Genomic DNA, 13,421 nt, shown 5'->3' on the forward strand with positions numbered 1-13,421 from the left:
TTTCATTTCAAGGACTTGTTTGGTTTTTCTTTAGAACCTCTATCTCCCTATTAATCTTTTGCTTCCTGTATTTGTTTATGTAGTTCTTTGTCAAAATTATCTTTTGCAGCCTGTATTAGCTCCCTTATATCACTTTTTAATTCACAGAACATTTTAATTATGTGCAACCTGAACTCCTTCTCTGTCATTTCATTTGCTGTGCTGGCCATGGATTCTAATAATGTCGTTTCTTGACTTGTCTGGGGCACTTTCTCCCTTGTCTTTTCATGCTCATGTGTCTTCCCTTCTAGCACTGTGGATCAGAGGCATACCATTTTTACCCTATAGGCTTATAGTGCCCCTGTAGGGTTCCAATACCTCTCCTTTGAGGGGAAGGACAATGTTAACAGATCCCAGTATAAACAATATACAACCCAAAAAACAAATAGTTGTATTTAAGATGTTTATAGTTTGGTCACGATGTACAGAAATGGTGAATTCAATTATTATCTACAATATAATCAGTGGGTTTGTATCAGGGTTTACAGTTTCTGATAGTGAATAAAACAACTGGGGCGAGGTGTTGAAAAATATGCTGAGGAAGTAGGAGGTGAAGATATAGAGTTATTATATCTTAGAAAATGTGAAAGAGAAATCTAAAGAAGAAGGTTATTAGCAAGAGACTAGAGAGGAAATAATTTTGGGTAGACGAGTGAGAAGACAGAGTACACAGTACACACACATATATTAAGAAAAATAAAAAATGTTAAAATAGTAAAAATTGGAGGGAAAAAAAAAGAATATAACACAACTGTAATATACTATTCAGTCATCCCAGTCTTCAATATCCTAATCCATGCAAAGTACTTGATTTCACATGTTAGGGATGTGACGGTCAGAGGGAAAAGGAAAAAAAAAAAAAAACAAGGATTGTTTTGGTTGGAGATCAGTATCTTTCCTGCTTCCCTTCTCATCCAATAGGTGGGGTTGTCTGTTGTTAGCTGGTATCTTTACCATCAGGTTGGTAAAGGTAACCAGGGAAGAGGAGGGTTGGTCCTGGGTGAAGGGCATCTGGAAGTGGGGTGTGGCACCTAGAGACTGCACCTCAAGAATCTCTTTTTTGGCCCGCTCCTGTGATGTAAGCACCTCATCTTATCTCCTTATCTCACCTGAAGACCTCCCAGTTCCTGGACTCTGTGTGAGTCTCACACTTACCCTCTCCCTTACTGCTTCCTAATATGGGACCTTTCTCTCCGGGGCTCTTGTGTGTGGCACTTTGGGCGCACTGCGTACCTGACCCGCTGAAAGCTGTTTTGTGTTGAGCGGTCACTGTGCCGCGTTAGCGGCTGCTGGGGAAAGGGGAGAGTTAGAAACTGGGTACCTGGCCAGCCGAAGTTCCAAGCTGGGAGTTGCCCCCACTAAAGATGGTGATGAAGGTGACCCAAGATGGAGACGACTGCTTTCAGCAATGGAATCTCGGGTTGGGTGGGGGGAGCTGGGTGATGGCATTGGATGATGAGTTCAGAGACTAGCTCTGTGGCATGCAGTGTGTGGCTATTGGCTGTCTTCAGAGCCTGTGTGAAGTTCCCAGGTGCAAACAAGCTACCACACGTAGGGGACTATCTTCATTGCTGCAGAGTCCCAAAATGGAGGCGACTGGGGGAGCCCCACATTGGTATATAGGGATCCACACGGGAGAGGCGGTCAGAGATTCTGCACATTGGTAGCTGCCGGGTGTCCTGTGTGGGAGCTGCATCCAGGATTTCTGCTCCAGTGGGTAGCCAAAAGTTCTGTACAAATGTTGATACCCATGGTCCCACTGGAGTACCCAGCAGTCCTGCGTGGGCAAGTAGTTGGAAGACCTACTCTGACACTGAGGCCTAGAGCCCTGCACAGGCACAGTGGCCGTGATTCCTGTGCAGTAGCAGGAATATCGCTGGCAGGGAAGCAGTATTCTCAACTACTTGAGTCCCAGGTCACAGAGCAACACAGAATGCTGCCCCTCTCTGGCCCACCATCTTGGAGCTCCCCACACTCTTAAAAAACTATATCAGAACAATGTGCCAGCAGTTACCTGGGTTAGGGGAAGGTGTAAATATGAAGATAAAATGAGGGAGAGTTTGGATATAGAACCACTCTGAATCCTAACTGTGGTGGTAGCAAAACAAATCAATTAAACTCACAGAACTATTCATCCAGAAAAGGTCAATTCTACTGTGAATCAATATATTTTTGTTTAATTTAAACCCTAACCCAAGAGCAATTATGGACTAGAAAATAAATGAATATTTTCAACAAAGGTACTTTTTCACTGACAGCTTTACAGTTTCAAGTCTTTCCATGGGTCTAATTATCACCAACACAGAACCCACCCAAAGTATATCTACATAGGTGATTGAGAGGTTATTTGAATTTTCTATCTCTAGTTCTTACATTTTCTATAGCACAGAAAAGTCTAGAAATAGAGTATCTATATAACTTTTACAGAAATTAAAACCAGAAAATAGCTCAGTGATAAAGGGTTGCCTAGCATGCCCAAGGCCCTATGTTTGATCCCCAGCACTTTTTGGGAACAGGGACCCAAGTAGAATTCAAAATCTCTACCACATTCTAAGTAAGAACTGTAGAAACAGATCAATTCCAATCCTGTAGTGATGGTACAGAAATGACCAATTCTGCTTTACTTGGGAGAAGACATCCACTACAGCTGGCTCCCAGGTAGGTTACACTCTTACATAATAGTAAGAAAAAATATCACCATAATGCAGTACTTCAAAAGAAAAAACAAACGTTTACGTGCATAGATAGTATACCATAAAAGAGTCTGATAAAGAAATCATAATACAATAGATCTCTTCTATTTCTCTGAATGAGAAACAATTACAGAATAGTAGCATGTTATATGTTCTCCAAAAATTAAAATATATTTAAGCAATTCTTCTCTCACAGCCCCTACCTAAGATATACAGAAGGAAACAGAAAAGGTTGTTTACATAAACTTCACTTATCCTCAAGATTCTCCCCCATTTACTAAAGTATAATGACATAACTAATTTAAATGAAAAAGTCAAACCTAAAGATTTTACATTAATTTTCACACATCAGTAATTCCTTAATGTGTTATATATGAAGAGTTTATAAAAAAGAAAGGTTTACATTTAGAAAATGAAGCCTATGTTTATTAGAGACAAAAAGCAAAAAAAAAAAAAAAAAAAACAGGGAGATGTTATTGCCTCATTATACAACCACATCTCCCAAGAAGACTTATAGGAGTCACTTGGTAATAAAAGCACTATACTCTCACATCTGGCAAGCAAAACAGCAAAGAGAAGAAAGGCATCCTGTTAAATTTTTATCCTTCTAACCAGAACAGGAAAATTATCAACTATATCTTTACTTTAACCTTTTGTCCACATTAGAAAGACTTCTGAGCCAAATGGCAATACCTCTGTATCCACCTACCTCCCAAAAAAGAAAAATGGGAATATGGGAATATTATGCAGGACACAGAAATTTACTTCCCAAATTACTGGAGGCTGTGAAGTCCAAGATCAAGGCACTTATAGGTTTGATGTCTGGTATGGACCCAGTCTCTGCTTCCAAGATAGTGCCTTGTAGTTAAGTCATCATATAATAAAAGGAATGGAAGGGCAAAAAGGGCCCAGTTAGTTCCCTCCAGCCCTTTTATATAGTACCAATTCCACCCACGAGGGCAGATTCTTCATGGCCTAATCAACTCCCAAAAGCTCCATCTCTTTATATTCTTGCATTAGGGATTAAATTTCAACATGAAATTTGCAAGGGACACAAACGTCCAAATGATGGCAAAAATCCTAAGAATTAAAGGAATTAATTAAAACAAATGACCCTATACAAATGCTTGTTACAGAAAATTGGAATGGATTTCTTCTACAATATGAAAAAAGGGATAACATTCAAAACATTGCTTCTAAATTTTATCCTGTTCTATTTATTTTGTCCTGTTCTAGTTAAACAAAAGTATAAACACATTACAGTTTTAACTCTAGAAATGAGTCTCTTTTATTGCAAATACTAAATGTTACTGGTTGATTCCTTGACAAATGATCACTTTCTTCATAACAATTCTTTACATATTGATACAAATAACTCACCCTCCTAGTTATTATCTCAGATAGAGAGAAATGCATTTATTATGATATGCAAATATATATAGATATACATCAGTGTGTCTTAGGTGAATATTTCACAATGTTTATAGCAGTTCAATTTACAATAGCTAAACTATGAAACCAACCTGTGGTACATACACACAATGGACTATTACTCAGCCTTTAAAAAGGAATGAAATATGGCATCTGCAGATTAATGGATGGAGCTGGAGAATATCATGCTAAGCAAAATAAGTCAAACCCCAAAAAACAAAGGCTGCATATTTTCTCTCATAGGCAGATGCCTATTCATAATGGGTGCAGGAGTAGGGAAGAATGAAGGAACTTTGGAATGTGCAAAGGGGAGTGAGGGAAGAGGCAGGGATGTGGGGATGGGAAGGATGATAGAATGAGACAGACATGATCACCCTATATACGTGTATAATTACACTACCAGTATGACTCTACACCATGTATACAGCCAGAGGAAGAAATTGTGTTCCATTTTGTACAATGTATCAAAATGCATCCACTGTCATTAGAACTAATTAAACAAATTAGAACAAATTAAAAATAATAAAGAAGCATTTCACAATCCTATGCCTCTGAATTATAACTATTCTAACCCAGATATTCATTATATTACATATTATACAAACTTAAAAAATAATCATATATTAGCTAAGTCAGGTATTGATACAAACACTGGAATTTTCTCCTAATGTAATTTTATTACAAATGCTACAACTGTCTATGATCTGGACTTCTAAGTACAATTTTCATATCATTTTTAGTTACTACTTTCTAACAAGTCAAAAATAATCTCATTGAATCTCATTGACAAGGAGATATTCCATTTTTCACAAAATTAAGTGATCTGCAAAAGGAGTTTGGAATATTACTCACTAGCCCTTTGCTAGATAATAACACAAATAATAATCTAAATCACTAGAAATTAGAAGTATTCAGACAATGAAAAGTGTTAACAGTATCCATGATTCAAATAACTGCAAATTTGTTAAGCTAATAACTGCCCTATACATCACTATATAACAAGATCCAGCAGCATACCCTCCAAAGCAGTGCCTAATGAACTCTTTGAAGGAATTGTTTATATTTATGCCTAACAACCACAGCACATATTATTTGTCATGCACAGTTTCAAGGGTGTGTGCACTCTCATTCTCCATATATGTATATGTGCATATATGTCCCTTTGTATGTGTATATCTCACTATGACCCCTGGTATTAACTTCATTTTACATAATTACTATTGACAAAGCTCCCCCGCTGCTGATCTGCACAGCAAGCTCATTAATCCCCATGGAGAAGGAGCAGAGGAGCCATGGAGCAGTGGCCCAGGAGGGCTGGATTGCAGGAGGGAGCACTGGTGATGGCTGCAGGGAACCTACCACCTGATGTGGGCCTGAGGCACTGCAAGCCAAGATGGAGGTAAGCCAGGGCCTGCTGACTTGTTACCCTTTGAAGGCCTGGCCAGGCTGGTGGGGACTCCCACACAGCATGGCTGCCACAGCCCAAAATCCCTGAGCATCCATGATCTGCCAACTTCAACATTCTGCTTCCCCACCAGACGCAGGAAAATGAAAGTGGGGCAAATCTAAATAGGATTGCAGGACTAACCAACAGCATAAGAACTTTTCTAAACCCTGATTAGCATAAATTTGGATCAATAACATGGACCCAAGTGCTACATGAACCCCTAGACTAGCACATACTCAAGTGGCAACCCCTTATCGGGTCCCCTCTCACCCTGTGGGAGGTTCTGTTTCTATTCACACTTAAGTAAATCTACTCTTATACAGACTCATCCCCCTTGGGAGACAAGAAGCCATAAAGAAGAAATTGGTGATGAGCTGCTTCAACACTGTAGGGCAGAGTCCACCAGTAAAACCTACAACACATTTCTTGGCTACAAAGACCTGCAGCTTATGCAGACCCCACCTGCCAGCAGAAGCAAAGAAACTCTGGTTTCACCATCATTAACATCAATTTTTAAAAATATTTTTTAGTTGTAGTTGGACAACACCTTTGTTTTTATCTATTTATTTTTATGTGGTGCTGAGGATAGAAACCGGGGCCTCGCATGCGACAGACGAACGCTGTACTACCACTGAGCCACAACCCCAGCCCCTCATTAACATTATTTTACAGTGGAAACATTCCTAGCAAGTGGTGGAGCTGGAAATGAAATCCAAATAATCTGGCTCCACTGTGCTCTTAATCATGATGCTATACTGCCTCTCTAATAGAAAAACTGAGATTTTTAAAAGGGTCATAAATCACTACTATGGTTCAGATATGGTTTGAGTGTGCCCCACCCAACAAGGCTTCATGTGTTAGAAGCTTGGTCCTCAATGTGGCAACACTGGGAGATGGGGAACATTTAAAAGATCAAAACTAATGGGAAGTCACTAGGGGTGCTGCCCTCAAAAGAAATTGATGGGATCCTAATTAGTTCTGAAGAGATGGTTGTTATGAAAGAGTAAATCAAACCCCTGAATTGCAATCTAGCTTCCTATTTCATCCTGTGATCGCGTCCTCTCATATGCACTCCTACCACTGTAATGTCATCCACTATTAAGTCCTCTACTAGAGCCAGGTCAAGGGTGACACCATACCCTTGAACCTTCAAACTGTGAGCTAAATAAACCTTTTTTATGAAGTACATAGACTCAAGTATTTCATTATAGTAATAGAAACAAATACAATCATCCAACTCACCTGAACACCACCTCTTTATAATATTTAAGTAACTTTAAAGTAACATCTACCTAAGATCAGTGGTAATAGTAGGTACCTCTTTGTTCCATTCCCTTAAATTGTTTTCCAAGCTCTTTTAGTACAAAAAAAATAAAAAATAAAAAACCTCCAAAAACAAACAAAAAACCACCTGATACTAGAATAATTGTATCACAATAGTCCAGCTCTATTATCTTCCAACATATCACCAGTATTCCCCTTCCAACACAGTATTTGGGAAAACAATTCATGATAAGAAACTGGTTGTGTGGGGGCTATAGCTGTAGCTCAGTAATATAGCACTTGTCCAACATGCCAAAGGCCCTGGATTCAATCCCCAGCACTGCCAAAAACAAAGCAAAGCAGAAAGCCAGGTGTTTTTTGCTAATTATTTTGAGGATGCTATAAACTGAGCTCAGCCTTAGTGCATGTTAACATGTACTTTTTTTAAAATTGTAGATGGACACAATACCTTTATTTATTTATTTTTATGTGGTACTGAAGATAGAACTCCGTGCCTCATACATGCTAGATAAGCACTCTACTACCTACTGTGCTAAAACCCCAACCCCTAGCATGTATTCCTAACACTGAGCTACACAACCAAGTGATATATAAATCAGCAAACAAAGAACTATTGTCAAAATACTGTCAAAGACTATATACTATTAGTTCATTTTTTTTCTTCTTCTTCTAGTGTTGGGAATCAAACCCAGGGCCTCATGCATGCTAGGCAAGCACTCTACTACTGAGCAATATCCCTGGGCCCTAATAACAATTTTTTAAAGTGGCCAACTCAAACTATAAAAAAATCTTTAGAGATAGTGTGATATTAAGATTCTCTCCTAAATGTAATCTTACTACAAAAGCTACAAACTGACTGCATTTTGTTTTCTCTCTTTTTTAGGAGGGAGAGGGTACAGAGGGGCATGACTGGGAATTGAAGCAATGGGAGTTTAATACTAAGCTACATCCCCAAATCTCTTCATTTTTCATTTTGAGACAGGGTCTCACTAAGTTGTTTAGGGCCTTGCTAAATTGCTGAGGCTAGCATGAAATTTAGAATCCTCCTGCCTCATCCTCCCAAATTATTGTGATTGCAGGCATGTGCCACCATGCCCAGCAGTAAACTACTTTTTCAAGTGAAATTTGTAACTGATCATTCTTCTGTTATGGTCACAGTAACTAGTTAGCCTACCCTAATAAATGACTTATTTGACACTAAAAAGTATATTAGTAAGTTATTAATAGAAAAGGGAATGGAAGAAAAGTGAAAAATGACAAATTCATTCCTAAAACAAAACTATTTTAAATGATGAGATTATCCCGAGAATAATCTTATAAATTTATGCCTAAGAAATGATCCTGAAATTAATCCAAGTTCCCTAAAGGTATATAAAAATAATCCCTAAACAAGCAACCCCTTAAAGCTCTGAAATTCATGCCCCCAAAACTGAACACCATTATCCCATTTTCTGAAGGATAAATATTATCTACCCACATTGAATAAATGTGTTCTAATTTTTAATCTCATTTTCCCTCAGTTATTCTAGTTATAGATTAATTCTAGGTTGTTCATGTGGCTAGTTTAGTCTGAAAATTTGGGATATATTCTCCCTAGTCTACTGGTTTTCAAATTTCTGCAGGTTTTTGTGGTGGTGGTGGTTGTTTGTTTGTTACTGGGGATTGAACTCAGGGGCACTTGACCACTGAGCCATACCCCCAGCCCTATTTTGTATTTTATTTAGAAACAGGGTCTCATTGAGTTGCTTAGCACCTCACTTTTGCTGAGGCTGGCTTTGAACCCGTGATTGTCCTACCTCAGCCTCACAAACCACTGGGATTACAGGCATGCACCACATAAAATTTCTGCAGTTTTATGAACATTTAATTCAATTTTCAGATATATTTTAGGATATGGTTTTGGCCAAAATGAAGTAGTCCTACCATAACCTATCTCAAATATCTGGACAAAATACTAAAAGAAACTAAACAGAAAACTCTGAAGTATAAATAAAAGCAAGCAGAATACAGAAGGGAGTAAAAACTTTAGAGAACTGAACTACATTGAGTGTTCCTGTTTTATTTTTAATCTTTTCTCTATTGACTTTGTCCCATGGGTGGCTACACAGTGGTAGCAGCAGCACAGGTAACACAGTCTGACAGAAACCCCATTTTTCTGGAACCAGGAAAAGGGAACTCTACAGGTGAAAATTCCTGGAAAGGGAGCAGGAAAGACAGGACTCTTTAATTCTCTATAAGAACTTATACAATTACTGGGCTGGGGTTGTGGCTCAGAGGTAGAGCGCTCAGCTAGCACGTGTGAGGCCCTGGGTTCAATCCTCAGTACCACATAAAAATAAAATAAATATATTGTGTCCACATATAACTAAAAAATAAATATTAAAAAAAAAGAAATTATAGTTACTGGTTGAGTTATGCATGCAATCAGCAAGCACTGAGAAGACCCCAAACAGTACAGCAAAGGTGTTTAACCAACTATAAACCACTGACTGTACACTTAAAATGGGTGAATTGTACAATATGTGAATTATCATGTATTAACGAGGGGTGGAGGCTATACTGAGGCTGGATCTATTACCCCAGAAGTAAAAACAAAATTTGCATTCTGAACCTAATGCCTTGACAGTTTGCTAAAAAACATTATCCAGAGGATTATCACAGGACCCAGAGTTTATACAATGTAACATTTTCCAGGATACAGTCCAAAATTACCTGGCATACAAACCACTAGGAAATATGACCAATTCACAAGAGAAACGACAATAAATAACTGCCAAATCCAAGATAACTCATACATACTAGAATTACCAAAGATTTTAGAACAGCTACCAGTTGAGTATCCTTTATTAGAAAATCCAAAATCTGAAACTTTGAGCAATAAAGTTTCAGCAATAACATGATGCTATAAGTGAAAAATTCCACACTTGACTTCATGTGACATGTGACAATAAAAAGGCAGACACACTAAAAATAATGTTAAAAAATTACTTCCAGATTATGTTGCAAGGTATACCTAAAACAAATTTCCTACTTAGACTTGGTTGGTTCCATCCTCAAAATATCTCATATATATGCAAAGATCCAAAAACCCAAATGAACAATATGAAATACTTTTGGTCCCAAGCATTATGGACAAGGAATAGTCAACTTATATTACAACTATACTCCATGGAGGGCGGGAGTGGGGGGAACACTTCCGGCAAAAAAATGGAAAGGCTGAAATTCCAACTACAGAGAAAGTAACTATAAAAAAGATACAGAATTTTTCAAAATGATACATTGTCTGAAACAAAAATAAAAATGCAGGGCTGGAAGTGTAGCTCAATGGAAGAGCATCTGCCTAGCATGCATGCCCTGTGTTTGATCTTGTGGGGGTGGGGAAGCAAAGGAAAGAATTCATCCATAAACATAAAGCTAAGTTATAGGAATAATAAGAGTCTCGGGGTCCTGTAGATAAAACCAAAAGTTCTCTTTACGTCAAAAGAGAGAAATTTGGTACATAAAAAAATATTGTAAGAAATAATATCCAAAACTTCCCAAACTTGGAGAAAGATACAAAGTTATAAATGTGAAAATCTCACAGAACACCGAACAGAATAAATGCAAAGGTAAAACATGCCCAGACAAATCATAATCAACTTCAAAAAAGCAAAGATAAAAAGAAAATCCTGAGGGGCTGGGGATGTGGCTCAAGCGGTAGCGCACTGGCCTGGCATGCGTGCGGCCTGGGTTCGATCCTCAGCACCACATACAAACAAAGATGTTGTGTCCGCCGAGAACTAAAAAATAAATAAAGTACTATGGACTTTAGTCCTTTAAAAATACCCATTTAGCCCCTGGGACAATTCAGTTCATTTTTTCCCCTCGCTACATTGTGTTTTTAACATAGTTTGTGTCCATTCTGCTGTGCCTAGAGAACAAAATTTTGTTAAAATTAGTTTATTACTGGGTAAAACTNCCAGAGACCTACTTTAAAAGATGAACTCAAGGAAGTTCTTCAGGCTGAAGAGAAATAACAAATAAATTTGAAATTTCATTAAAGCACAAGATAAACAGTAAATAGCTTTTCTACTCTTACGATCTCCTAAATACATATGGTTTCTGAAAACAAAAATAACATAATTGATGGGGTTGTCATTACAAATATATGTAATTCTCTGACAACTATTCCATAATAATCAGAGTTGCCAGGCTTCTACATTTACTTCAAGTGGTAAAATATTAATTAAATGCAAACATTTATGCATATACATTATAATTCTCATTTTCAATAGAAATATTTGAACCACATATGTAAGTTTAAATTTTCTAATACATTAAAAGAGTTAAACAACTTAGTATATATACTATTAACCAGTATATCCAAAACATTATGATTTCAACATATAATCAATAAAAAACTTAAGTGAGAAATTTTACATTCTTTTTGGGAAATCTGATGTATATTTTATACTTATAAATATCTCAATTTGAACCAACAACATTTTAAGTGCTCAACAGTCACATATAAGGTTATGGCCAATGGAATGTGAAGCACCCATGCAACCACTAAAACAAACAAACAAAAAATACTACAGAAAAATAAGAATCAAAACACCAATATATAAATTTAAAGAGGAAAAATAAAATATATTATATAACCCCAAAAAGGCAGAAAATATAAAGAGTAGCATATATTAACTATAACTATTAATAACTATATTAATCTAAATATTTATATTAAATGTAAATGACATAAATAGTTATATATTAAATAACATAATTAAAAGCTCATCTCCTCAACCAAAGGGTATGCACTCAGGACAATATGTCAGAGAAGTTCATGTTTGCTAAGTCCCAAAGACTACTCATAAAGGCTCCTTGTCTGAAATGATTATTTTTCAAAAATATATTTTGACATACAGTTTGTGAATTTACTGTATTTCATGTCAAATGTGTATGGCCCAGAAAAACAGAACCAGATAATTATTTGAATGGAGAATAGGTTCTAAAACATTCTCCTAATAATATTAAAGTTAACCCATAAACCAATGACAAATTTGTACCTAATTAAAATTCAGTAGTTTGTGAAAAAAGAGATTATCAAATCTTTAAGAAAAAAAAAAGTCTGAATTATATACCTATCTCTAAGAAATTCACTTTAATGAAATAGATTAAAATAAAAGAATGGGAAGATATATCATACAAATGATAACCAAAAAAAGTTGAAGTGGGCATATTAATACAAAATATTTTAGACTTCTTTTAATACTTAGTTGAATTTTCTTCCCCTCTCTTCAGTTTTAATTTTATTTAATTCTATGGAAGTTTTGAAACAATAAGATATTTTGTTTCATGCTTCTCTCTCATGTTATTTATGGTAATGTCTAAGTAACTATTCCTAAAGAAATATGGTCTAATGCATTAAAGTTGTCCCATCTAAAAGGATTTTCAGGTGAATGGTACCTTATGAATTCTTTTAAGTTATTAATATTTATTCCCTATTAGAAGAGTAGTTCTACAGAAACAATTTTCCTAACATTTTTACACACAAAATAGTACAATATGTATATTTATATTAAAAGACCATATATCATTTGTAGGCAGTTTAACTAATCCTAGAGAATTTTCAAAGCAGTGTTGCGTTGGCTTCTCTCTTTAATGTTTTTATTTCTGTTTTTGTATACTTTAAATTGCTGAACAACTACTGCAATCAGGGTACTGAGCCTGGCATTGGTATATAAAGACAGATTATGTTATTATTCCCCTCTTCCCAGAACAAAGATTAAAGCTGGAGAAATAGCATACAAGAGAGCATACACTAGCATAAATGCCAAATGTGAGTGCCAGTCAAGGAGTTTCTGAGAAATTCCTTGAGGGGAGCAACTCCCGACTATGAAAGAGTAAAAGGAGAAAAATGTAAAAGGAAGAAATAACGCACACATGCTTTAAGAAGATGTTCAGGACTAATTTTGTTAGAAAGAATTCATTTGGGAAAGCAATAGGAGGTGAGGACAGAGAAATAATTATGGGCCAAAATGAAAAGAAACTTTAAGTCCAACGTAGAACCTGTGTTCTGTAAAAGGCAGAGAATCCCTAAGGAAAAGTCCACCTCTTTTTCATATACTTGAAAATGGTTTCTGAGATGTTTAAACTGGCGCATTGGTGGTGTTAAAGATAATGCAGCAGCACAAAAGAAAGTATGAAAAACTAGTTAGGAAAAAATGGAAAGGGCACTGGATGTCAAAAAAAGAAGGCCTATATGAATGTTTCAAGCAGCTCAATTCTCAACAGCTAAGCTATGGAACTAACCAAGGTACCCTTCAAAAGATGAATGGATAAAGAAAATGTGGTATATATACACAATGGAATATTACTCAGCCATAAAGAAGAATGAAATTATGGCATTTGCCAGTAAATGGATGTAACTGGAGACTATTATGCTAAGTGAAATAAGCCAATCCCAAAAAAACCAAAAGCCAAATGTTTTCTCTGATATGCGGATGCTGACTCAACAATGGGGGGAGGGACTTGACATTCACTGGATT

At 36.5% G+C, this 13,421-nt stretch overlaps 1 long non-coding RNA gene across 1 annotated transcript; it reads right to left on the bottom strand.

The window, feature by feature from the left end:
• LOC125616646 lies at positions 1–10,560 on the bottom strand. Its single transcript, XR_007347376.1, has 2 exons — positions 169–10,560; positions 1–110 (listed from the first exon to the last, which is right to left on the bottom strand). It is a non-coding gene; the product is annotated as an uncharacterized LOC125616646 (long non-coding RNA).
• Positions 10,561–13,421: the final 2,861 nt, after the last annotated feature.

Source organism: Marmota marmota, unplaced genomic scaffold (genome assembly GCF_001458135.2).
Source record: "Marmota marmota marmota unplaced genomic scaffold, marMar, whole genome shotgun sequence".
Taxonomy (NCBI): Eukaryota; Metazoa; Chordata; class Mammalia; order Rodentia; family Sciuridae; genus Marmota; species Marmota marmota.